This window comes from Triturus cristatus, chromosome 4_1, assembly GCF_964204655.1.
Source record: "Triturus cristatus chromosome 4_1, aTriCri1.1, whole genome shotgun sequence".
Classification (NCBI taxonomy): Eukaryota; Metazoa; Chordata; class Amphibia; order Caudata; family Salamandridae; genus Triturus; species Triturus cristatus.
The window spans coordinates 192,548,325-192,575,306 of record NC_140585.1 but is presented as its reverse complement, the minus strand read 5'-3'; the positions used below and the strand labels follow the sequence as shown (position 1 = coordinate 192,575,306).

Below are 26,982 nucleotides of genomic sequence, written 5' to 3'. Positions count from 1 at the left end.
AGCAGAGTCCTCTACAACATAGCACTCTCTGCCGCCACTAAACTCTACACAACTCTACTCTTCACCACTGCACTCTACTCTGCACCACTTTACTCTATGCTGCTCTTCTGTACTCTACCCCAATGCATGTACGCCAATACACTCTATATCTCTCCACTCTACTCCAATACACTTTAAACCACTCTAATCTACCGTGCACTACTGCACTCTACAACACTGAACTCTGCGACGCTCTACTCTATGACACTGCACTCTACACCACTCTATTCTACTCTGCTCTATTCCACTCAACGCCACTCCACTCTACGCCACTACAATCTACCCTGTGCCACTCCACTCAATTTCACTCTATTCTACGCCTCTGCACTCTACATCACTGCACTCTACGCCACTGCACTCTATGCCACTGCATTCAAAACCAATGCACTCTACTCCATTGCACTCTACACCAATCCACTATGCACATCTGCACTGTACGCCACTATATTCTACTTTGCAACACTCTGCCGTTGCTCGCCTTCTTCCATTTTGACTTATTGGACCAACCAGCACACACCTGCGCATCCCAGAAACATGCCAAAACTAATCGACAGAAGAGAAGAGATGGCACAGGACCTCTTTGGCAAAGGGTTCAGTGCGGCAGCTGCCGCACCACCGAATGCACAACGTAACACTGGACTATTATCATGCTTTATCAAATTGGAAAGGGTCAAACCAGAGATTTCCCATTGAAATCAATTGAGCACACAAAGGCTCAAAAGCCCTCTACATCCAGCCGCCCGGGTGGCCCTGGCAGTGAAAACTCTACACCTACCCACTTCCCCACTTGCCCTGAATAAGTCACCAGGAGCTCAGCTCCCACAGCCGCGTGGCTTGCCAGTCAGCAGCCACCAACCAAGGCCCCCCTATCCCTCATTGGATAACATTGGGCCTAACTCTCTCTGCACCCGGCCGCCCTAGAGCCGCTGAGGGTGAACCAACTTTACCTACCTTACCCTGGGGGACCCCTGAGTCTATGCCCAGAACCTCAACTCTGCCAGTCGAGTACTTACCCTTAAACCGCAAACTCTATTTTCCTCATAGGGTAACATTGACTGGCTTTTTCCTGAAATTTCTTCTAAGTGTGGACTTTTCAAATCTTAAAATATTCACCAAAAATCAGCCGAGTAACGAAAACGAAATTACTCACCTTCTCTTAGGTGAGCTCCCTGTGCTGGATCTTGGTACCCAGCACTGACTCTGAAAAATGCTTACAACTGTACTTACTCTTAACTCAATTTTCTTCCATAGGAAACCATTGACTGTTTTTCTGTGAAATTTCTTCAAAGTGTCGATTTCTTCAATCTGTAAATATTCTTAAAAAATCGTATAATATCTTCAAACGTAATTACTTACCTGTTTTGGATAAAGATCCCAGTACTGAGTCCAGGCACCCAGTACTGGATTACAAAAGTAACTAGAAAGTACTATACCTGCAATTTGAATTTCTTGCCATAGAGAATCATTGAATGTTTTCTAGGAAATATTTTCGAAGTGTCAACTTTTGAAATAGCTACATATTACTTAAAAATCATCACTGCAATTAATTTGACTTGTATCACTTGATTCAAAGTACTGACCCAGGACTGAATCTGGGATCCAGTCCTGGAATTCCAAAAGTAATCCGAAAAGTAATCTGTGACAAATAACATGAAAATTCCATTGAACTCAATGCACTGTTGTGTTTGAAATAGTGTTGCCTATTGCAACCACTTGTAACTGTTTACAAAAATCAATTGCTCATTGCAAAAGTATTTATATTCAACATCTCATTCTGAGAAAGTATATTTTAATTCCAATTGTTGGTTCTAAAATAAAACAAGCATATATGTTTTATATAAACTATTGGCCTAGAGTTCAGTTATTGAGTGTGTGAGACCATTTGTTGACTGAGTGCGTACAACAAATGCTTTACACTGTCCTCTGGTACTGCCTTACTGCTCGACCAAGCTACCACTTTAGAGAGTAAGGTTATACCTAACTTTAACCTCTCTCAGCCCCTGGGGGACAGTGGACTCTGTACACCCTGTACCTATTAAGGAACAGTATATACAGAGCCACTTTCTCACACACAGAGAAACAGATAGAATCAATGGATTGTCAGGATTTAGTGGAAAACAATTATGCCATCATTGATAAGGTCATAGAGGAGCACTAACAATACCTCAGAGACAAAAAATGAGAAAGAGCAAGAGGGATGACCGTGATTAGCAGGATAGCGGGATTTACACGTTTGCTAAAAAGTATGATAATCCCATCAGCAACAAGGATAGAAAAAGGTGCAGGGAAGAAAGTCTAGAAACCAAATCAGCCAGTAGTATCTCTCTGGCATCAAGCGAAAGTACCACCTCCAGCACAGCACAATCAGAAATCCGTTTAGGCGAAGGTACCACCAATTTCCGAAGGGAACTGGAGAGACTACGCATAGGCGACAGGCAGACAATTATAACTTTTCAACATAATGCACAGCAGCCACAATGCTCTACAACATAGTCAAAAGCTCTGGCTAAACACATAAGGTCCAAAAGGCGAGACCTATTGGCTATGCCAATGCTTGCCTATGATTGTCTTTTAAATGCTGGAAGTTGATGACAGCCGCGTGACCGGTAACATAGAGGAAGGACTAGCAAAGTCTAATTTTTTTGGTACTTTAAATTTACAGTGGCTGATTCAGCCTAAACATGGTTGTATTGTTTCCATCACTTGCCTTTTCAGCTTTATATATTCCAATAAAAGATACAAAATGTCGAAAAGTAGACACCGTGAAATCTTTCATAGAATGCAATTTGTTTAAAACGGAAATGGCCCGTGTATTGTCGTTCAACTGTCTGACAGTTAGTACCCCCCACGTCAAACGTCATTCTCTCGGCGTCCCGCCCACCGTTTCATGGGCTCACTGGCATATTAACAAATCCCCGAGTTGCTCTGCCCTGCATCCGATTTCCCAGTTCGGTTCCACCTGACGCTTAGCAAGTAACAAATTATGAGAAAAGCAATATTGTGTAAAAATAAAATACGGAAAAATAAACTGAGCTGCCAAATTAAGATGCTCGTAATACAACGTGGCTCTTTCAAATTACACACGGCCGCTTCCAAAACGTAGACCTAGAATGGACTGTGCATGTTGTGAGGGAGAGAACGCGAGCAGCGTTTTCACTGTTTCATTTCTACTTCCTTTGCCTGAGCTTGATTAACTCATGATGTGCTTATTCAAGTGTTGCATCGGCTGCTCGTTTCTATTGCAAGTTGTCTTCCTAGTGGCTTTGCTTTGATCACGTTAGAAAAGCAGGAAGCAGACGGGTCTCATTTACCCAGAAACCCTTGTTTTAATTTGCAAAAATTGAAGATTATCTCCTGAAAGTCTGGCTTCAAGCAGTAAAGATATTCAAACAAATTGACGTGCTATCTCAGAGATAGGGGTGAAGAAAATGGATTACAAATCATCATATACCTTACCCTATTAATAAAGTGTTCTGTATTTTTGTGTTATATATAAGTCTCTACCTAACACCTGTATCCGCCCGGATGAACCTCAGTGGTCTGGGGTGCAGGCTTCAAACCTGTAGCTGTTTAGCGACAGAGTGGTTCAATTCCACCTTCTGGGCGGACTAATTAAATAGATCAGCTGTGTGTTTTGCTACAAGAATCATAATTATAGCGTTATTTCTGATGACAGTTCCATGTGATTTATAGACAGACAAACGGAATATCACCGTTGGAATGGCAGGAGGACATAAATAGGTTGGGCTTCGCATATGACACTGCCTCTGATTTTCGTGTGTACATGATGCTCTCATACTGAGCTGCGCAATCACCCTGTGGCACACAAAGTGTGTGTGTATTTGTGTGATTCACTGCCTTTAAGGAGACAGCAATCATTGACTAAGTACCAAGCATTCCTGCCAATATTTGGAAGCAGGAGGAGGGACATTTAGTAAAAACAAATTTGGGGATTTTATTTTTCACATTGAAGTCTGAAGAGGTCGCAGTTTTATGCAGCATAATGCTAAAATAAAGCAACTTTTTGCTTTAAAAAATCGGTGCTTTTTGCTACCAGAACCTATTGTGTTTGAATGCATAAATGAGAAAATTGCCACTGAACTTTTTCTTCAATCTAAAAACAAGGCGTTAATACTGTACCTCGAGGTATTCCTCTGTGCACTATTCACAAAATAGCAAATTATAAATTAAAATCTGAGTCCTCTACAACATAGCACTCTCTGCCGCCACTAAACTCTACACAACTCTACTCTTCACCACTGCACTCTACTCTGCACCACTCTACTCTATGCTGCTCTTCTGTACTCGACCCCAATGCATGTAGCCAATACACTCTATATCTCTCCACTCTACACCAATACACTTTAAACCACTCTAATCTACCATGCACTACTGCACTCTACAACACTGAACTCTGCGACGCTCTACTCTATGACACTGCACTCTAAACCACTCTATTCTACTCTGCTCTATTCCACTCAACGCCACTCCACTCTACGCCACTACAATCTACCCTGTGCCACTCCACTCAATGCCACTCTATTCTACACCTCTGCACTCTACATCACTGCACTCTACGCCACTGCACTCTATGCCACTGCATTCAAAACCAATGCACTCTACTCCATTGCACTCTACACCAATCCACTCTGCACATCTGCACTGTACGCCACCATATTCTACTTTGCAACACTCTGCCGTTGCTCGCCTTCTTCCATTTTGACTTATTGGACCAACCAGCACACACCTGCGCATCCCAGAAACATGCCAAAACTAATCGACAGAAGAGAAGAGATGGCACAGGACCTCTTTGGCAAAGGGTTCAGTGCGGCAGCTGCCGCACCACCGAATGCACAACGTAACACTGGACTATGATCATGCTTTATCAAATTGGAAAGGGTCAAACCGGAGATTTCCCATTGAAATCAATTGAGCGCCCGAAGGCTCAAAAGCCCTCTGCATCCAGCCGCCCGGGTGGCCCTGGCAGTGAAAACTCTACACCTACCCACTTCCCCACTTGCCCTGAGTAAGTGACCAGGAGCTCAGCTCCCACAGCCGCGTGGCTTGCCAGTCAGCAGCCACCACCCAAGGCCCCCCTATCCCTCATAGGATAACATTGGGCCTAACTCTCTCTGCACCCGGCCGCCCTAGAGCCGCGGAGGGTGAACCAACTTTACCTACCTCACCCTGGGGGACCCCTGAGTCTATGCCCAGAACCTCAACTCTGCCAGTCGAGTACTTACCCTTAAACCGCAAACTCTATTTTCCTCATAGGGTAACATTGACTGGCTTTTTCCTGAAATTTCTTCCAAGTGTGGACTTTTCAAATCTTAAAATATTCACCACAAATCAGCCGAGTAACGAAAACGAAATTACTCACCTTCTCTTAGGTGAGCTCCCTGTGCTGGATCTTGGTACCCAGCACTGACTCTGAAAAATACTTACAACTGCACTTACCCTTAACTCAATTTTCTTCCATAGGAAACCATTGACTGTTTTTCTGTGAAATGTCTTCAAAGTGTCGATTTCTTCAATCTTTAAATATTCTTCAAAAATCGTATAATATCTTCAAACGTAATTACTTACCTGTTTTGGATAAAGATCCCAGTACTGAGTCCAGGCACCCAGTACTGGATTACAAAAGTAACTAGAAAGTACTATACCTGCAATTTGAATTTCTTGCCATAGAGAATCATTGAATGTTTTCTAGGAAATATTTTCGAAGTGTCAACTTTTGAAATAGCTACATATTACTTAAAAATCATCACTGCAATTAATTCGACTTGTATCACTTGATTCAAAGTACTGACCTAGGACTGAATCTGGGATCCAGTCCTGGAATTCCAAAAGTAATCCGAAAAGTAATCTGTGACAAATAACATGAAAATTCCATTGAACTCAATGCACTGTTGTGTTTGAAATAGTGTTGCCTATTGCAACCACTTGTAACTGTTTACAAAAATCAATTGCTCATTGCAAAAGTATTTATATTCAACATCTCATTCTGAGAAAGTATATTTTAATTCCAATTGTTGGTTCTAAAATAAAACAAGCATATATGTTTTATATAAACTATTGGCCTAGAGTTCAGTTATTGAGTGTGTGAGACCATTTGCTGACTGAGTGTGTACAACAAATGCTTTACACTGTCCTCTGGTACTGCCTTACTGCTCGACCAAGCTACCACTTTAGAGAGTAAGGTTATACCCAACTTTAACCTCTCTCAGCCCCTGGGGGACTGTGGACTCTGTACACCCTGTACCTATTAAGGAACAGTATATACAGAGCCACTTTCTCACACACAGAGAAACAGATAGAATCAATGGATTGTCAGGATTTAGTGAAAAAAAATTATGCCATCATTGATAAGGTCATAGAGGAGCACTAACAATACCTCAGAGACAAAAAATGTGAAAGAGGAAGAGGGATGACCGTGATTAGCAGGATGGCGGGATTTAAACGTTTGCTAAAAAGTATGATAATCCCATCAGCAACAAGGATAGAAAAAGGTGCAGGGAAGAAAGTCTAGAAACCAAATCAGCCAGTAGTATCTCTCTGGCATCAAGCGAAAGTACCACCTCCAGCACAGCACAATCAGAAATCCCTTTAGGCGAAGGTACCACCAATTTCCAAAGGGAACTGGAGAGACTACGCATAGGCGACAGGCAGACAATTATAACTTTTCAACATAATGCACAGCAGCCACAATGCTCTACAACATAGTCAAAAGCTCTGGCTAAACACATAAGGTCCAAAAGGCGAGACCTATTGGCTATGCCAATGCTTGCCTATGATTGTCTTTTAAATGCTGGAAGTTGATGACAGCCGCGTGACCGGTAACATAGAGGAAGGACAAGCAAAGTCTAATTTTTTTGGTACTTTAAATTTACAGTGGCTGATTCAGCCTAAACATGGTTGTATTGTTTCCATCACTTGCCTTTTCAGCTTTATATATTCCAATAAAAGATACAAAATGTCGAAAAGTAGACACCGTGAAATCTTTCATAGAATGCAATTTGTTTAAAACGGAAATGGCCCGTGTATTGTCATTCAACTGTCTGACAGTTAGTACCCCCCACGTCAAACGTCATTCTCTCGGCGTCCCGCTCACCGTTTCATGGGCTCACTGGCATATTAACAAATCCCCGAGTTGCTCTGCCCTGCATCCGATTTCCCAGTTCGGTTCCACCTGACGCTTAGCAAGTAACAAATTATGAGAAAAGCAATATTGTGTAAAAATAAAATACGGAAAAATAAACTGAGCTGCCAAATTAAGATGCTCGTAATACAACGTGGCTCTTTCAAATTACACACGGCCGCTTCCAAAACGTAGACCTAGAATGGACTGTGCATGTTGTGAGGGAGAGAACGCGAGCAGCGTTTTCACTGTTTCATTTCTACTTCCTTTGCCTGAGCTTGATTAACTCATGATGTGCTTATTCAAGTGTTGCATCGGCTGCTCGTTTCTATTGCAAGTTGTCTTCCTCGTGGCTTTGCTTTGATCACGTTAGAAAAGCAGGAAGCAGACGGGTCTCATTTACCCAGAAACCCTTGTTTTAATTTGCATAAATTGAAGATTATCTCCTGAAAGTCTGGCTTCAAGCAGTAAAGATATTCAAACAAATTGACGTGCTATCTCAGAGATAGGGGTGAAGAAAATGGATTACAAATCATCATATACCTTACCCTATTAATAAAGTGTTCTGTATTTTTGGGTTATATATAAGTCTCTACCTAACATCTGTATCCGCCCGGATGAACCTCAGTGGTCTGGGGTGCAGGCTTCAAACCTGTGGCTATTTAGCGACAGAGTGGTTCAATTCCACCTTCTGGGCGGACTAATTAAATAGATCAGCTGTGTGTTTTGCTACAATAATCATAATTATAGCGTTATTTCTGATGACAGTTCCATGTGATTTATAGACAGACAAACGGAATATCACCGTTGGAATGGCAGGAGGACATAAATAGGTTGGGCTTCGCATATGACGCTGCCTCTGATTTTCGTGTGTACATGATGCTCTCATACTGATCTGCGCAATCACCCTGTGGCACACAAAGTGTGTGTGTATTTGTGTGATTCACTGCCTTTAAGGAGACAGCAATCAATGACTAAGTACCAAGCATTCCTGCCAATATTTGGAAGCAGGAGGAGGGAGATTTAGTAAAAACAAATTTGGGGATTTTATTTTTCACATTGAAGTCTGAAGAGGTCACAGTTTTAGGCAGCATAATGCTAAAGTAAAGCATCTTTTTGCTTTAAAAAATCGGTGCTTTTTGCTACCAAAACCTATTGTGTTGGCATGCATAAATGAGAAAATTGCCCCTGAACTTTTTCTTCAATCTAAAAACAAGGCGTTAATACTGTACCTCGAGGTATTCCTCTGTGCACTATTCACAAAATAGCAAATTATAAATTAAAAGCAGAGTCCTCTACAACATAGCACTCTCTGCCGCCACTAAACTCTACACAACTCTACTCTTCACCACTGCACTCTACTCTGCACCACTCTACTCTATGCTGCTCTTCTGTACTCTACCCCAAGGCATGTAGCCAATACACTCTATATCTCTCCACTCTACACCAATACACTTTAAACCACTCTCATCTACCATGCACTGCTGCACTCTACAACACTGAACTCTGCGACGCTCTACTCTATGACACTGCACTCTAAACCACTCTATTCTACTCTGCTCTATTCCACTCAACGCCACTCCACTCTACGCCACTACAATCTACCCTGTGCCACTCCACTCAATGCCACTCTATTCTACACCTCTGCACTCTACATCACTGCACTCTACGCCACAGCACTCTATGCCACTGCATTCAAAACCAATGCACTCTACTCCATTGCACTCTACACCAATCCACTCTGCACATCTGCACTGTACGCCACCATATTCTACTTTGCAACACTCTGCCGTTGCTCGCCTTCTTCCATTTTGACTTATTGGACCAACCAGCACACACCTGCGCATCCCAGAAACATGCCAAAACTAATCGACAGAAGAGAAGAGATGGCACAGGACCTCTTTGGCAAAGGGTTCAGTGCGGCAGCTGCCGCACTACCGAATGCACAACGTAACACTGGACTATGATCATGCTTTATCAAATTGGAAAGGGTCAAACCGGAGATTTCCCATTGAAATCAATTGAGCGCCCGAAGGCTCAAAAGCCCTCTGCATCCAGCCGCCCGGAAGGCCCTGGCAGTGAAAACTCTACACCTACCCACTTCCCCACTTGCCCTGAGTAGGTGACCAGGAGCTCAGCTCCCACAGCCGCGTGGCTTGCCAGTCAACAGCCACCACCCAAGGCCCCCCTATCTCTCATAGGATAACATTGGGCCTAACTCTCTCTGCACCCGGCCGCCCTAGAGGCGCTGAGGGTGAACCAACTTTACCTACCTCACCCTGGGGGACCCCTGAGTCTATGCCCAGAACCTCAACTCTGCCAGTCGAGTACTTACCCTTAAACCGCAAACTCTATTTTCCTCATAGGGTAACATTGACTGGCTTTTTCCTGAAATTTGTTTTAAGTGTGGACTTTTCAAATCTTAAAATATTCACCAAAAATCAGCCGAGTAACGAAAACGAAATTACTCACCTTCTCTTATGTGAGCTTCCTGTGCTGGATCTTGGTACCCAGCACTGACTCTGAAAAATACTTACAACTGCACTTACCCTTAACTCAATTTTCTTCCATAGGAAACCATTGACTGTTTTTCTGTGAAATTTCTTCAAAGTGTCGATTTCTTCAATCTTTAAATATTCTTCAAAAATCGTATAATATCTTCAAACGTAATTACTTACCTGTTTTGGATAAAGATCCCAGTACTGAGTCCAGGCACCCAGTACTGGATTACAAAAGTAACTAGAAAGTACTATACCTGCAATTTGAATTTCTTGCCATAGAGAATCATTGAATGTTTTCTAGGAAATATTTTCGAAGTGTCAACTTTTGAAATAGCTACATATTACTTAAAAATCATCACTGCAATTAATTTGACTTGTATCACTTGATTCAAAGTACTGACCCAGGACTGAATCTGGGATCCAGTCCTGGAATTCCAAAAGTAATCCGAAAAGTAATCTGTGACAAATAACATGAAAATTCCATTGAACTCAATGCACTGTTGTGTTTGAAATAGTGTTGCCTATTGCAACCACTTGTAACTGTTTACAAAAATCAATTGCTCATTGCAAAAGTATTTATATTCAACATCTCATTCTGAGAAAGTATATTTTAATTCCAATTGTTGGTTCTAAAATAAAACAAGCATATATGTTTTATATAAACTATTGGCCTAGAGTTCAGTTATTGAGTGTGTGAGACCATTTGTTGACTGAGTGCGTACAACAAATGCTTTACACTGTCCTCTGGTACTGCCTTACTGCTCGACCAAGCTACCACTTTAGAGAGTAAGGTTATACCTAACTTTAACCTCTCTCAGCCCCTGGGGGACAGTGGACTCTGTACACCCTGTACCTATTAAGGAACAGTATATACAGAGCCACTTTCTCACACACAGAGAAACAGATAGAATCAATGGATTGTCAGGATTTAGTGGAAAACAATTATGCCATCATTGATAAGGTCATAGAGGAGCACTAACAATACCTCAGAGACAAAAAATGAGAAAGAGCAAGAGGGATGACCGTGATTAGCAGGATAGCGGGATTTACACGTTTGCTAAAAAGTATGATAATCCCATCAGCAACAAGGATAGAAAAAGGTGCAGGGAAGAAAGTCTAGAAACCAAATCAGCCAGTAGTATCTCTCTGGCATCAAGCGAAAGTACCACCTCCAGCACAGCACAATCAGAAATCCGTTTAGGCGAAGGTACCACCAATTTCCGAAGGGAACTGGAGAGACTACGCATAGGCGACAGGCAGACAATTATAACTTTTCAACATAATGCACAGCAGCCACAATGCTCTACAACATAGTCAAAAGCTCTGGCTAAACACATAAGGTCCAAAAGGCGAGACCTATTGGCTATGCCAATGCTTGCCTATGATTGTCTTTTAAATGCTGGAAGTTGATGACAGCCGCGTGACCGGTAACATAGAGGAAGGACTAGCAAAGTCTAATTTTTTTGGTACTTTAAATTTACAGTGGCTGATTCAGCCTAAACATGGTTGTATTGTTTCCATCACTTGCCTTTTCAGCTTTATATATTCCAATAAAAGATACAAAATGTCGAAAAGTAGACACCGTGAAATCTTTCATAGAATGCAATTTGTTTAAAACGGAAATGGCCCGTGTATTGTCGTTCAACTGTCTGACAGTTAGTACCCCCCACGTCAAACGTCATTCTCTCGGCGTCCCGCCCACCGTTTCATGGGCTCACTGGCATATTAACAAATCCCCGAGTTGCTCTGCCCTGCATCCGATTTCCCAGTTCGGTTCCACCTGACGCTTAGCAAGTAACAAATTATGAGAAAAGCAATATTGTGTAAAAATAAAATACGGAAAAATAAACTGAGCTGCCAAATTAAGATGCTCGTAATACAACGTGGCTCTTTCAAATTACACACGGCCGCTTCCAAAACGTAGACCTAGAATGGACTGTGCATGTTGTGAGGGAGAGAACGCGAGCAGCGTTTTCACTGTTTCATTTCTACTTCCTTTGCCTGAGCTTGATTAACTCATGATGTGCTTATTCAAGTGTTGCATCGGCTGCTCGTTTCTATTGCAAGTTGTCTTCCTAGTGGCTTTGCTTTGATCACGTTAGAAAAGCAGGAAGCAGACGGGTCTCATTTACCCAGAAACCCTTGTTTTAATTTGCAAAAATTGAAGATTATCTCCTGAAAGTCTGGCTTCAAGCAGTAAAGATATTCAAACAAATTGACGTGCTATCTCAGAGATAGGGGTGAAGAAAATGGATTACAAATCATCATATACCTTACCCTATTAATAAAGTGTTCTGTATTTTTGTGTTATATATAAGTCTCTACCTAACACCTGTATCCGCCCGGATGAACCTCAGTGGTCTGGGGTGCAGGCTTCAAACCTGTAGCTGTTTAGCGACAGAGTGGTTCAATTCCACCTTCTGGGCGGACTAATTAAATAGATCAGCTGTGTGTTTTGCTACAAGAATCATAATTATAGCGTTATTTCTGATGACAGTTCCATGTGATTTATAGACAGACAAACGGAATATCACCGTTGGAATGGCAGGAGGACATAAATAGGTTGGGCTTCGCATATGACACTGCCTCTGATTTTCGTGTGTACATGATGCTCTCATACTGAGCTGCGCAATCACCCTGTGGCACACAAAGTGTGTGTGTATTTGTGTGATTCACTGCCTTTAAGGAGACAGCAATCATTGACTAAGTACCAAGCATTCCTGCCAATATTTGGAAGCAGGAGGAGGGACATTTAGTAAAAACAAATTTGGGGATTTTATTTTTCACATTGAAGTCTGAAGAGGTCGCAGTTTTATGCAGCATAATGCTAAAATAAAGCAACTTTTTGCTTTAAAAAATCGGTGCTTTTTGCTACCAGAACCTATTGTGTTTGAATGCATAAATGAGAAAATTGCCACTGAACTTTTTCTTCAATCTAAAAACAAGGCGTTAATACTGTACCTCGAGGTATTCCTCTGTGCACTATTCACAAAATAGCAAATTATAAATTAAAATCTGAGTCCTCTACAACATAGCACTCTCTGCCGCCACTAAACTCTACACAACTCTACTCTTCACCACTGCACTCTACTCTGCACCACTCTACTCTATGCTGCTCTTCTGTACTCGACCCCAATGCATGTAGCCAATACACTCTATATCTCTCCACTCTACACCAATACACTTTAAACCACTCTAATCTACCATGCACTACTGCACTCTACAACACTGAACTCTGCGACGCTCTACTCTATGACACTGCACTCTAAACCACTCTATTCTACTCTGCTCTATTCCACTCAATGCCACTCCACTCTACGCCACTACAATCTACCCTGTGCCACTCCACTCAATGCCACTCTATTCTACACCTCTGCACTCTACATCACTGCACTCTACGCCACTGCACTCTATGCCACTGCATTCAAAACCAATGCACTCTACTCCATTGCACTCTACACCAATCCACTCTGCACATCTGCACTGTACGCCACCATATTCTACTTTGCAACACTCTGCCGTTGCTCGCCTTCTTCCATTTTGACTTATTGGACCAACCAGCACACACCTGCGCATCCCAGAAACATGCCAAAACTAATCGACAGAAGAGAAGAGATGGCACAGGACCTCTTTGGCAAAGGGTTCAGTGCGGCAGCTGCCGCACCACCGAATGCACAACGTAACACTGGACTATGATCATGCTTTATCAAATTGGAAAGGGTCAAACCGGAGATTTCCCATTGAAATCAATTGAGCGCCCGAAGGCTCAAAAGCCCTCTGCATCCAGCCGCCCGGGTGGCCCTGGCAGTGAAAACTCTACACCTACCCACTTCCCCACTTGCCCTGAGTAAGTGACCAGGAGCTCAGCTCCCACAGCCGCGTGGCTTGCCAGTCAGCAGCCACCACCCAAGGCCCCCCTATCCCTCATAGGATAACATTGGGCCTAACTCTCTCTGCACCCGGCCGCCCTAGAGCCGCGGAGGGTGAACCAACTTTACCTACCTCACCCTGGGGGACCCCTGAGTCTATGCCCAGAACCTCAACTCTGCCAGTCGAGTACTTACCCTTAAACCGCAAACTCTATTTTCCTCATAGGGTAACATTGACTGGCTTTTTCCTGAAATTTCTTCCAAGTGTGGACTTTTCAAATCTTAAAATATTCACCACAAATCAGCCGAGTAACGAAAACGAAATTACTCACCTTCTCTTAGGTGAGCTCCCTGTGCTGGATCTTGGTACCCAGCACTGACTCTGAAAAATACTTACAACTGCACTTACCCTTAACTCAATTTTCTTCCATAGGAAACCATTGACTGTTTTTCTGTGAAATGTCTTCAAAGTGTCGATTTCTTCAATCTTTAAATATTCTTCAAAAATCGTATAATATCTTCAAACGTAATTACTTACCTGTTTTGGATAAAGATCCCAGTACTGAGTCCAGGCACCCAGTACTGGATTACAAAAGTAACTAGAAAGTACTATACCTGCAATTTGAATTTCTTGCCATAGAGAATCATTGAATGTTTTCTAGGAAATATTTTCGAAGTGTCAACTTTTGAAATAGCTACATATTACTTAAAAATCATCACTGCAATTAATTCGACTTGTATCACTTGATTCAAAGTACTGACCTAGGACTGAATCTGGGATCCAGTCCTGGAATTCCAAAAGTAATCCGAAAAGTAATCTGTGACAAATAACATGAAAATTCCATTGAACTCAATGCACTGTTGTGTTTGAAATAGTGTTGCCTATTGCAACCACTTGTAACTGTTTACAAAAATCAATTGCTCATTGCAAAAGTATTTATATTCAACATCTCATTCTGAGAAAGTATATTTTAATTCCAATTGTTGGTTCTAAAATAAAACAAGCATATATGTTTTATATAAACTATTGGCCTAGAGTTCAGTTATTGAGTGTGTGAGACCATTTGCTGACTGAGTGTGTACAACAAATGCTTTACACTGTCCTCTGGTACTGCCTTACTGCTCGACCAAGCTACCACTTTAGAGAGTAAGGTTATACCCAACTTTAACCTCTCTCAGCCCCTGGGGGACTGTGGACTCTGTACACCCTGTACCTATTAAGGAACAGTATATACAGAGCCACTTTCTCACACACAGAGAAACAGATAGAATCAATGGATTGTCAGGATTTAGTGAAAAAAAATTATGCCATCATTGATAAGGTCATAGAGGAGCACTAACAATACCTCAGAGACAAAAAATGTGAAAGAGGAAGAGGGATGACCGTGATTAGCAGGATGGCGGGATTTAAACGTTTGCTAAAAAGTATGATAATCCCATCAGCAACAAGGATAGAAAAAGGTGCAGGGAAGAAAGTCTAGAAACCAAATCAGCCAGTAGTATCTCTCTGGCATCAAGCGAAAGTACCACCTCCAGCACAGCACAATCAGAAATCCCTTTAGGCGAAGGTACCACCAATTTCCAAAGGGAACTGGAGAGACTACGCATAGGCGACAGGCAGACAATTATAACTTTTCAACATAATGCACAGCAGCCACAATGCTCTACAACATAGTCAAAAGCTCTGGCTAAACACATAAGGTCCAAAAGGCGAGACCTATTGGCTATGCCAATGCTTGCCTATGATTGTCTTTTAAATGCTGGAAGTTGATGACAGCCGCGTGACCGGTAACATAGAGGAAGGACAAGCAAAGTCTAATTTTTTTGGTACTTTAAATTTACAGTGGCTGATTCAGCCTAAACATGGTTGTATTGTTTCCATCACTTGCCTTTTCAGCTTTATATATTCCAATAAAAGATACAAAATGTCGAAAAGTAGACACCGTGAAATCTTTCATAGAATGCAATTTGTTTAAAACGGAAATGGCCCGTGTATTGTCATTCAACTGTCTGACAGTTAGTACCCCCCACGTCAAACGTCATTCTCTCGGCGTCCCGCTCACCGTTTCATGGGCTCACTGGCATATTAACAAATCCCCGAGTTGCTCTGCCCTGCATCCGATTTCCCAGTTCGGTTCCACCTGACGCTTAGCAAGTAACAAATTATGAGAAAAGCAATATTGTGTAAAAATAAAATACGGAAAAATAAACTGAGCTGCCAAATTAAGATGCTCGTAATACAACGTGGCTCTTTCAAATTACACACGGCCGCTTCCAAAACGTAGACCTAGAATGGACTGTGCATGTTGTGAGGGAGAGAACGCGAGCAGCGTTTTCACTGTTTCATTTCTACTTCCTTTGCCTGAGCTTGATTAACTCATGATGTGCTTATTCAAGTGTTGCATCGGCTGCTCGTTTCTATTGCAAGTTGTCTTCCTCGTGGCTTTGCTTTGATCACGTTAGAAAAGCAGGAAGCAGACGGGTCTCATTTACCCAGAAACCCTTGTTTTAATTTGCATAAATTGAAGATTATCTCCTGAAAGTCTGGCTTCAAGCAGTAAAGATATTCAAACAAATTGACGTGCTATCTCAGAGATAGGGGTGAAGAAAATGGATTACAAATCATCATATACCTTACCCTATTAATAAAGTGTTCTGTATTTTTGGGTTATATATAAGTCTCTACCTAACATCTGTATCCGCCCGGATGAACCTCAGTGGTCTGGGGTGCAGGCTTCAAACCTGTGGCTATTTAGCGACAGAGTGGTTCAATTCCACCTTCTGGGCGGACTAATTAAATAGATCAGCTGTGTGTTTTGCTACAATAATCATAATTATAGCGTTATTTCTGATGACAGTTCCATGTGATTTATAGACAGACAAACGGAATATCACCGTTGGAATGGCAGGAGGACATAAATAGGTTGGGCTTCGCATATGACGCTGCCTCTGATTTTCGTGTGTACATGATGCTCTCATACTGATCTGCGCAATCACCCTGTGGCACACAAAGTGTGTGTGTATTTGTGTGATTCACTGCCTTTAAGGAGACAGCAATCAATGACTAAGTACCAAGCATTCCTGCCAATATTTGGAAGCAGGAGGAGGGAGATTTAGTAAAAACAAATTTGGGGATTTTATTTTTCACATTGAAGTCTGAAGAGGTCACAGTTTTAGGCAGCATAATGCTAAAGTAAAGCATCTTTTTGCTTTAAAAAATCGGTGCTTTTTGCTACCAAAACCTATTGTGTTGGCATGCATAAATGAGAAAATTGCCCCTGAACTTTTTCTTCAATCTAAAAACAAGGCGTTAATACTGTACCTCGAGGTATTCCTCTGTGCACTATTCACAAAATAGCAAATTATAAATTAAAAGCAGAGTCCTCTACAACATAGCACTCTCTGCCGCCACTAAACTCTACACAACTCTACTCTTCACCACTGCACTCTACTCTGCACCACTCTACTCTATGCTGCTCTTCTGTACTCTACCCCAAGGCATGTAGCCAATACACTCTATATCTCTCCACTCTACACCAATACACTTTAAACCACTCTCATCTACCATGCACTGCTGCACTCTACAACACTGAACTCTGCGACGCTCTACTCTATGACACTGCACTCTAAACCACTCTATTCTACTCTGCTCTATTCCACTCAACGCCACTCCACTCTACGCCACTACAATCTACCCTGTGCCACTCCACTCAATGCCACTCTATTCTACACCTCTGCACTCTACATCACTGCACTCTACGCCACAGCACTCTATGCCACTGCATTCAAAACCAATGCACTCTACTCCATTGCACTCTACACCAATCCACTCTGCACATCTGCACTGTACGCCACCATATTCTACTTTGCAACACTCTGCCGTTGCTCGCCTTCTTCCATTTTGACTTATTGGACCAACCAGCACACACCTGCGCATCCCAGAAACATGCCAAAACTAATCGACAGAAGAGAAGAGATGGCACAGGACCTCTTTGGCAAAGGGTTCAGTGCGGCAGCTGCCGCACTACCGAATGCACAACGTAACACTGGACTATGATCATGCTTTATCAAATTGGAAAGGGTCAAACCGGAGATTTCCCATTGAAATCAATTGAGCGCCCGAAGGCTCAAAAGCCCTCTGCATCCAGCCGCCCGGAAGGCCCTGGCAGTGAAAACTCTACACCTACCCACTTCCCCACTTGCCCTGAGTAGGTGACCAGGAGCTCAGCTCCCACAGCCGCGTGGCTTGCCAGTCAACAGCCACCACCCAAGGCCCCCCTATCTCTCATAGGATAACATTGGGCCTAACTCTCTCTGCACCCGGCCGCCCTAGAGGCGCTGAGGGTGAACCAACTTTACCTACCTCACCCTGGGGGACCCCTGAGTCTATGCCCAGAACCTCAACTCTGCCAGTCGAGTACTTACCCTTAAACCGCAAACTCTATTTTCCTCATAGGGTAACATTGACTGGCTTTTTCCTGAAATTTGTTTTAAGTGTGGACTTTTCAAATCTTAAAATATTCACCAAAAATCAGCCGAGTAACGAAAACGAAATTACTCACCTTCTCTTATGTGAGCTTCCTGTGCTGGATCTTGGTACCCAGCACTGACTCTGAAAAATACTTACAACTGCACTTACCCTTAACTCAATTTTCTTCCATAGGAAACCATTGACTGTTTTTCTGTGAAATTTCTTCAAAGTGTCGATTTCTTCAATCTTTAAATATTCTTCAAAAATCGTATAATATCTTCAAACGTAATTACTTACCTGTTTTGGATAAAGATCCCAGTACTGAGTCCAGGCACCCAGTACTGGATTACAAAAGTAACTAGAAAGTACTATACCTGCAATTTGAATTTCTTGCCATAGAGAATCATTGAATGTTTTCTAGGAAATATTTTCGAAGTGTCAACTTTTGAAATAGCTACATATTACTTAAAAATCATCACTGCAATTAATTCGACTTGTATCACTTGATTCAAAGTACTGACCCAGGACTGAATCTGGGATCCAGTCCTGGAATTCCAAAAGTAATCCGAAAAGTAATCTGTGACAAATAACATTAAAATTCCATTGAACTCAATGCACTGTTGTGTTTGAAATAATGTTGCCTATTGCAACCACTTGTAACTGTTTACAAAAATCAATTGCTCATTGCAAAAGTATTTATATTCAACATCTCATTCTGAGAAAGTATATTTTAATTCCAATTGTTGGTTCTAAAATAAAACAAGCATATATGTTTTATATAAACTATTGGCCTAGAGTTCAGTTATTGAGTGTGTGAGACCATTTGCTGACTGAGTGTGGTCAACAAATGCTTTACACTGTCCTCTGGTACTGCCTTACTGCTCGACCAAGCTACCAATTTAAAGAGTAAGGTTATACCTAACTTTAACCTCTCTCAGCCCCTGGGGGACTGTGGACTCTGTACACCCTGTACCTATTAAGGAACAGTATATACAGAGCCACTTTCTCACACACAGAGAAACAGATAGAATCAATGGATTGTCAGGATTTAGTGGAAAAAAATTATGCCATCATTGATAAGGTCATAGATGAGCACTAACAATACCTCAGAGACAAAAAATGAGAAAGAGCAAGAGGGATGACAGTGATTAGCAGGATGGCGGGATTTACACATTTGCTAAAAAGTATGATAATCCCATCAGCAACAAGGATAGAAAAAGGTGCAGGGAAGAAAGTCTAGAAACCAAATCAGCCAGTAGTATCTCTCTGGCATCAAGCGAAAGTACCACCTCCAGCACAGCACAATCAGAAATCCCTTTAGGCGAAGGCACCACCAATTTCCAAAGGGAACTGGAGAGACTACGCATAGGCGACAGGCAGACAATTATAACTTTTCAACATAATGCACAGCAGCCACAATGCTCTACAACATAGTCAAAAGCTCTGGCTAAACACATAAGGTCCAAAAGGCGAGACCTATTGGCTATGCCAATGCTTGCCTATGATTGTCTTTTAAATGCTGGAAGCTGATGACAGCCACGCGACCGGTAACATAGAGGAAGAACTAGCAAAGTCTAATTTTTTTGGTACTTTAAATTTCCAGTGGCTGATTCAGCCTAAACATGGTTGTATTGTTTCCATCACTTGCCTTTTCAGCTTTATATATTCCTATAAAAGATACAAAATGTCGAAAAGTAGACACCGTGAAATCTTTCATAGAATGCAATTTGTTTAAAACGGAAATGGCCCGTGTATTGTCATTCAACTATCTGACAGTTAGTACCCCCCACGTCAAACGTCATTCTCTCGGCGTCCCGCCCACCGTTTCATGGGCTCACTGGCATATTAACAAATCCCCGAGTTGCTCTGCCCTGCATCCGATTTCCCAGTTCGGTTCCACCTGACGCTTAGCAAGTAACAAATTATGAGAAAAGCAATATTGTGTAAAAATAAAATACGGAAAAATAAACTGAGCTGCCAAATTGAGATGCTCGTAATACAACGTGGCTCTTTCAAATTACACACGGCCGCTTCCAAAACGTAGACCTAGAATGGACTGTGCATGTTGTGAGGGAGAGAACGCGAGCAGCGTTTTCACTGTTTAATTTCTACTTCCTTTGCCTGAGCTTGATTAACTCATGATGTGCTTATTCAAGTGTTGCATCGGCTGCTCGTTTCTATTGCAAGTTGTCTTCCTCGTGGCTTTGCTTTGATCACGTTAGAAAAGCAGGAAGCAGACGGGTCTCATTTACCCAGAAACCCTTGTTTTAATTTGCATAAATTGAAGATTATCTCCTGAAAGTCTGGCTTCAAGCAGTAAAGATATTCAAACAAATTGACGTGCTATCTCAGAGATAGGGGTGAAGAAAATGGATTACAAATCATCATATACCTTACCCTATTAATAAAGTGTTCTGTATTTTTGGGTTATATATAAGTCTCTACCTAACATCTGTATCCGCCCGGATGAACCTCAGTGGTCTGGGGTGCAGGCTTCAAACCTGTAGCTATTTAGCGACAGAGTGGTTCAATTCCACCTTCTGGGCGGACTAATTAAATAGATCAGCTGTGTGTTTTGCTACAATAATCATAATTATAGCGTTATTTCTGATGACAGTTCCATGTGATTTATAGACAGACAAACGGAATATCACCGTTGGAATGGCAGGAGGACATAAATAGGTTGGGCTTCGCATATGACGCTGCCTCTGATTTTCGTGTGTACATGATGCTCTCATACTGATCTGCGCAATCACCCTGTGGCACACAAAGTGTGTGTGTATTTGTGTGATTCACTGCCTTTAAGGAGACAGCAATCATTGACTAAGTACCAAGCATTCCTGCCAATATTTGGAAGCAGGAGGAGGGAGATTTAGTAAAAACAAATTTGGGGATTTTATTTTTCACATTGAAGTCTGAAGAGGTCGCAGTTTTAGGCAGCATAATGCTAAAATAAAGCAACTTTTTGCTTTAAAAATCGGTGCTTTTTGCTACCAGAACCTATCGTGTTGGCATGCATAAATGAGAAAATTGCCACTGAACTTTTTCTTCAATCTAAAAACAAGGCGTTAATACTGTACTCGAGGTATTCCTCTGTGCACTATTCACAAAATAGCAAATTATAAATTAAAAGCAGAGTCCTCTACAACATAGCACTCTCTGCCGCCACTAAACTCTACACAACTCTACTCTTCACCACTGCACTCTACTCTGCACCACTCTACTCTATGCTGCTCTTCTGTACTCTACCCCAATGCATGTAGCCAATACACTCTATATCTCTCCAATCTACACCAATACACTTTAAACCACTCTAATCTACCATGCACTACTGCACTCTACAACACTGAACTCTGCGACGCTCTACTCTATGACACTGCACTCTACACCACTCTATTCTACTCTGCTCTATTCCACTCAACGCCACTCCACTCTACGCCACTACAATCTACCCTGTGCCACTCCACTCAATGCCACTCTATTCTACGCCTCTGCACTCTACATCACTGCACTCTACGCCACTGCACTCTATGCCACTGCATTCAAAACCAATGCACTCTACTCCATTGCACTCTACACCAATCCACTCTGCACATCTGCACTGTACGCCACCATATTCTACTTTGCAACACTCTGCCGTTGCTCGCCTTCTTCCATTTTGACTTATTGGACCAACCAGCACACACCTGCGCATCCCAGAAACATGCCAAAACTAATCGACAGAAGAGAAGAGATGGCACAGGACCTCTTTGGCAAAGGGTTCAGTGCGGCAGCTGCTGCACCACCGAATGCACAACGTAACACTGGACTATGATCATGCTTTATCAAATTGGAAAGGGTCAAACCGGAGATTTCCCATTGAAATCAATTGAGCGCCCGAAGGCTCAAAAGCCCTCTGCATCCAGCCGCCCGAGTGGCCCTGGCAGTGAAAACTCTACACCTACCCACTTCCCCACTTGCCCTGAGTAAGTTGACCAGGAGCTCAGCTCCCACAGCCGCGTGGCTTGCCAGTCAGCAGCCACCAACCAAGGCCCCCCTATCCCTCATAGGATAACATTGGGCCTAACTCTCTCTGCACCCGGCCGCCCTAGAGGCGCTGAGGGTGAACCAACTTTACCTACCTTCCCCTGGGGGACCCCTGAGTCTATGCCCAGAACCTCAACTCTGCCAGTCGAGTACTTACCCTTAAACCGCAAACTCTATTTTCCTCATAGGGTAACATTGACTGGCTTTTTCCTGAAATTTCTTCTAAGTGTGGACTTTTCAAATCTTAAAATATTCACCAAAAAGCAGCCGAGTAACGAAAACGAAATTACTCACCTTCTCTTAGGTGAGCTCCCTGTGCTGGATCTTGGTACCCAGCACTGACTCTGAAAAATACTTACAACTGTACTTACCCTTAACTCAATTTTCTTCCATAGGAAACCATTGACTGTTTTTCTGTGAAATTTCTTCAAAGTGTCGATTTCATCAATCTTTAAATATTCTTCAAAAATCGTATAATATCTTCAAACGTAATTACTTACCTGTTTTGGATAAAGATCCCAGTACTGAGTCCAGGCACCCAGTACTGGATTACAAAAGTAACTAGAAAGTACTATACCTGCAATTTGAATTTCTTGCCATAGAGAATCATTGAATGCTTTCTAGGAAATATTTTCGAAGTGTCAACTTTTGAAATAGCTACATATTACTTAAAAATCATCACTGCAATTAATTCGACTTGTATCACTTGATTCAAAGTACTGACCCAGGACTGAATCTGGGATCCAGTCCTGGAATTCCAAAAGTAAACCGAAAAGTAATCTGTGACAAATAACATGAAAATTCCATTGAACTCAATGCACTGTTGTGTTTGAAATAGTGTTGCCTATTGCAACCACTTGTAACTGTTTACAAAAATCAATTGCTCATTGCAAAAGTATTTATATTCAACATCTCATTCTGAGAAAGTATATTTTAATTCCAATTGTTGGTTCTAAAATAAAACAAGCATATATGTTTTATATAAACTATTGGCCTAGAGTTCAGTTATTGAGTGTGTGAGACCATTTGCTGACTGAGTGTGTACAACAAATGCTTTACACTGTCCTCTGGTACTGCCTTACTGCTCGACCAAGCTACCACTTTAGAGAGTAAGGTTATACCTAACTTTAACCTCTCTCAGCCCCTGGGGGACTGTGGACTCTGTACACCCTGTACCTATTAAGGAACAATATATACAGAGCCACTTTCTCACACACAGAGAAACAGATAGAATCAATGGATTGTCAGGATTTAGTGGAAGAAAAGTATGCCATCATTGATAAGGTCATAGAGGAGCACTAACAATACCTCAGAGACAAAAAATGAGAAAGAGCAAGAGGGATGACCGTGATTAGCAGGATGGCGGGATTTACACGTTTGCTAAAAAGTATGATAATCCCATCAGCAACAAGGATAGAAAAAGGTGCAGGGAAGAAAGTCTAGAAACCAAATCAGCCAGTAGTATCTCTCTGGCATCAAGCGAAAGTACCACCTCCAGCACAGCACAATCAGAAATCCCTTTAGGCGAAGGTACCACCAATTTCCAAAGGGAACTGGAGAGACTACGCATAGGCGACAGGCAGACAATTATAACTTTTCAACATAATGCACAGCAGCCACAATGCTCTACAACATAGTCAAAAGCTCTGGCTAAACACATAAGGTCCAAAAGGCGAGACCTATTGGCTATGCCAATGCTTGCCTATGATTGTCTTTTAAATGCTGGAAGTTGATGACAGCCGCGTGACCGGTAACATAGAGGAAGGACTAGCAAAGTCTAATTTTTTTGGTACTTTAAATTTACAGTGGCGGATTCAGCCTAAACATGGTTGTATTGTTTCCATCACTTGCCTTTTCAGCTTTATATATTCCAATAAAAGATACAAAATGTCGAAAAGTAGACACCGTGAAATCTTTCATAGGATGCAATTTGTTTAAAACGGAAATGGCCCGTGTATTGTCATTCAACTGTCTGACAGTTAGTACCCCCCACGTCAAACGTCATTCTCTCGGCGTCCCGCTCACCGTTTCATGGGCTCACTGGCATATTAACAAATCCCCGAGTTGCTCTGCCCTGCATCCGATTTCCCAGTTCGGTTCCACCTGACGATTAGCAAGTAACAAATTATGAGAAAAGGAATATTGTGTAAAAATAAAATACGGAAAAATAAACTGAGCTGCCAAATTAAGATGCTCGTAATACAACGTGGCTCTTTCAAATTACACACGGCCGCTTCCAAAACGTAGACCTAGAATGGACTGTGCATGTTGTGAGGGAGAGAACGCGAGCAGCGTTTTCACTGTTTCATTTCTACTTCCTTTGCCTGAGCTTGATTAACTCATGATGTGCTTATTCAAGTGTTGCATCGGCTGCTCGTTTCTATTGCAAGTTGTCTTCCTCGTGGCTTTGCTTTGATCACGTTAGAAAAGCAGGAAGCAGACGGGTCTCATTTACCCAGAAACCCTTGTTTTAATTTGCATAAATTGAAGATTATCTCCTGAAAGTCTGGCTTCAAGCAGTAAAGATATTCAAACAAATTGACGTGCTATCTCAGAGATAGGGGTGAAGAAAATGGATTACAAATCATCATATACCTTACCCTATTAATAAAGTGTTCTGTATTTTTGGGTTATATATAAATCTCTACCTAACATCTGTATCCACCCGGATGAACCTCAGTGGTCTGGGGTGCAGGCTTCAAACCTGTAGCTGTTTAGCGACAGAGTGGTTCAATTCCACCTTCTGGGCGGACTAATTAAATAGATCAGCTGTGTGTTTTGCTACAATAATCATAATTATAGCGTTATTTCTGATGACAGTTCCATGTGATTTATAGACAGACAAACGGAATATCACCGTTGGAATGGCAGGAGGACATAAATAGGTTGGGCTTCGCATATGACGCTGCCTCTGATTTTCGTGTGTACATGATGCTCTCATACTGATCTGCGCAATCACCCTGTGGCACACAAAGTGTGTGTGTATTTGTCTGATTCACTGCCTTTAAGGAGACAGCAATCATTGACTAAGTACCAAGCATTCCTGCCAATATTTGGAAGCAGGAGGAGGGAGATTTAGTAAAAACAAATTTGGGGATTTTATTTTTCACATTGAAGTCTGAAGAGGTCGCAGTTTTAGGCAGCATAATGCTAAAATAAAGCAACTTTTTGCTTTAAAAAATCGGTGCTTTTTGCTACCAGAACCTATTGTGTTGGCATGCATAAATGAGAAAATTGCCACTGAACTTTTTCTTCAATCTAAAAACAAGGCGTTAATACTGTACCTCGAGGTATTCCTCTGTGCACTATTCACAAAATAGCAAATTATAAATTAAAAGCAGAGTCCTCTACAACATTGCACTCTCTGCCGCCACTAAACTCTACACAACTCTACTCTTCACCACTGCACTCTACTCTGCACCACTCTACTCTATGCTGCTCTTCTGTACTCTACCCCAATGCATGTACGCCAATACACTCTATATCTCTCCACTCTACACCAATACACTTTAAACCACTCTAATCTACCGTGCACTACTGCACTCTACAACACTGAACTCTGCGACGCTCTACTCTATGACACTGCACTCTACACCACTCTATTCTACTCTGCTATATTCCACTCAACGCCACTCCACTCTACACCACTACAATCTACCCTGTGCCACTCCACTCAACACCACTCTATTCTACGCCTCTGCACTCTACATCACTGCACAACTGCACTGTACTCCACCATATTCTACTTTGCAACACTCTGCCATTGCTCGCCTTCTTCCATTTTGACTTATTGGTCCAACCAGCACACACCTGCGCATCCCAGAAACATGCCAAAACTAATCGACAGAAGAGAAGAGATGGCACAGGACCTCTTTGGCAAAGGGTTCAGTGCGGCTGCTGCCGCACCACCGAATGAACAACGTAACACTGGTCTACGATCATGCTTTATCAAATTGGAAAGGGTCAAGAAACAGGAACTGGCCTGCTGGTGGGACGGCATAATCCTCCAGCAATATATGGACAACAAAAAAATCCCTTGAGACCTCAGAATCCTTATTTTTCCCACATTTTGGGATCTAAGCGGGGACTTCTTGGGGCAATGGGAACACAATCTAGAACACGGGTACTCATAGTACCGCCCGCGGGCTGCCAGCGGCCCGGCAAGCCTTCCTTTGCGGCCTGCGGACCTTGCAGACATCCTACCTGTGTATTAAAAAAACAATTTAAATAGTGTTAGCAAACACTGTTGGTTGCAGCAGCCGGGACTCTGAGACTCTGCTCTGTGGGGGCCGGGGGATTCCAGTGATTGTCAAAGTGGAGATGCAGGGGCGCTAAGAGGTGAAATACAACAAAGCTTTATTAACATATAAATGGTCTTTTAAAGACCTGTGAAGTACTCGGGTGCGGATGTGTGTGTGCGCTGGGAAGCTATCTCAGCTGGGCTGAGGGCTGACACACACACGGGGTGAGATGACACAGGTAGGGAGACAGAGGGAGAGGGAGGGAGATAGAGGTTGACAGAGGGTGACCGAGAGAGGGAGACAGAGAGAGGCAGTCCAGGGGAGACAGAGGGAGAGAGACAGAGGGTGACAGAGGGAGGGAGGGAGACAGAGGGAGGGAGTGAGAGGGAGACAAGGAGGGAGACAGGGAGGGAGACAGAGAGGGAGGGAGACAGGGAGGGAGACAGAGGGAGGGTGACAGAGGGTGACGGAGGGAGGGAGGGAGACAGAGGGTCACAGAGGGAGGGAGAGGAATGGAGACAGAGAGAGTCAGAGAGAGGGAGGCAGAGAGGGAGGGAGACAGAGGGAGGGAGAGGGAGACTGGGAGGTAGAGGGAGACTGGGAGGGAGACAGAGAGAGACAGAGAGGGAGGGAGACAGAGTGAGGGAGAGGGGGAAGGAGACAGACGGAGGGAGACGGAGGGAGACAGAGGGAGGGA

The 26,982-nt window shown here is 42.6% G+C and overlaps 6 non-coding genes across 6 annotated transcripts; all 6 read left to right on the top strand.

The window, feature by feature from the left end:
- Positions 1–3,558: 3,558 nt before the first annotated feature.
- TRNASTOP-UCA (transfer RNA opal suppressor (anticodon UCA)) lies at positions 3,559–3,645 on the top strand. Its single transcript has one exon. It is a non-coding gene; the product is annotated as a tRNA-Sec (tRNA).
- A 4,143-nt stretch (positions 3,646–7,788) lies between these two features.
- TRNASTOP-UCA (transfer RNA opal suppressor (anticodon UCA)) lies at positions 7,789–7,875 on the top strand. The gene has a single exon. It is a non-coding gene; the product is annotated as a tRNA-Sec (tRNA).
- Positions 7,876–12,018: 4,143 nt separating this feature from the next.
- On the top strand, positions 12,019–12,105 carry TRNASTOP-UCA (transfer RNA opal suppressor (anticodon UCA)). Its single transcript has one exon. It is a non-coding gene; the product is annotated as a tRNA-Sec (tRNA).
- A 4,143-nt stretch (positions 12,106–16,248) lies between these two features.
- Positions 16,249–16,335, top strand: TRNASTOP-UCA (transfer RNA opal suppressor (anticodon UCA)). Its single transcript has one exon. It is a non-coding gene; the product is annotated as a tRNA-Sec (tRNA).
- A 4,143-nt stretch (positions 16,336–20,478) lies between these two features.
- TRNASTOP-UCA (transfer RNA opal suppressor (anticodon UCA)) lies at positions 20,479–20,565 on the top strand. Its single transcript has one exon. It is a non-coding gene; the product is annotated as a tRNA-Sec (tRNA).
- A 4,142-nt stretch (positions 20,566–24,707) lies between these two features.
- TRNASTOP-UCA (transfer RNA opal suppressor (anticodon UCA)) lies at positions 24,708–24,794 on the top strand. The gene has a single exon. It is a non-coding gene; the product is annotated as a tRNA-Sec (tRNA).
- Positions 24,795–26,982: the final 2,188 nt, after the last annotated feature.